Consider the following 956-nt stretch of genomic DNA (forward strand, 5'->3'; position numbering starts at 1 on the left):
TAACCCCTGTTTTTGTACTGGCTCTGGGTCTCATACAACACGGTTTCGCACAATACGGTTTCGCACAATACGGTTTCGCACAACACGGCATTTTCTAGAAATCTATCTACCGTGTTATAGGAGGGTTACCTGTAATGAAATCATTAAGATATTTATTTCATAACTTCATCATGAGCTTCTAGGCGATAGTTTTCTTTCATGTCATTGATAATCCTATCTGTAAGGAACAATTTCGAAGAGAGGAGGATATGACGTGATGCAAACAATGGGCATGCGCGAAGCTGTGCCAGGGTGCTCGTAATTTTTCACAGGCGGCTCGCTTCCCCTCTTTTTCGCCCGTATTTCGATCCCCACTACTATTCCCCTCATGCGCCTTCGCTGACCATGCCTAGCATATCCCCATTAAGTACCAGTCCCCACCGTTGTCCCCACTTTCCGGCCCTGTGAAAAATTACGAGCACCCTGAGCTGTGCAACAGATTCAAAATAGTTATAAATGGCGCTAAACTTTTACCAGGAATTTATTCCCCTCTCAGCCTCTTGCCTCACGTCCCCCCCGCGCCTGAAACCGGACGTACCTAACATAAGGTAGGATTTTAGACGAGGATAGGTGTGATTCAAGAGGCTGAGAAGAGAAATGGAGGGGAACAAATTGCTGGTCAACTTTTAGCGCTATCTATAATATTCCGCGGACTATTTTGAGTCTGTTGTACAGCTTCGCACATGCCCATTGTTTGCATGGTCATGTGAGTATGCGCATATGTACCTATAATACATATTTTCAACTGTAGGATGCACTGAAAATAACTGAAACTCATAGACATATAAGAATAGACCCGATAGACCGTATAAAGCGCGTTTCCCACTGGCGTCGCCGTTTTGGCGTCGCCGCCGGCACGGATAGGCAGGGCCGAAACGTAAAGTTGCGAGGTATAGGAAAAAGCGTGTAAAAGCTGG

This window comes from Ceratina calcarata, unplaced genomic scaffold (assembly GCF_001652005.2).
Source record: "Ceratina calcarata isolate Rehan_Ccalc_2016 unplaced genomic scaffold, ASM165200v1 scaffold945, whole genome shotgun sequence".
Lineage (NCBI taxonomy): Eukaryota > Metazoa > Arthropoda > Insecta > Hymenoptera > Apidae > Ceratina > Ceratina calcarata.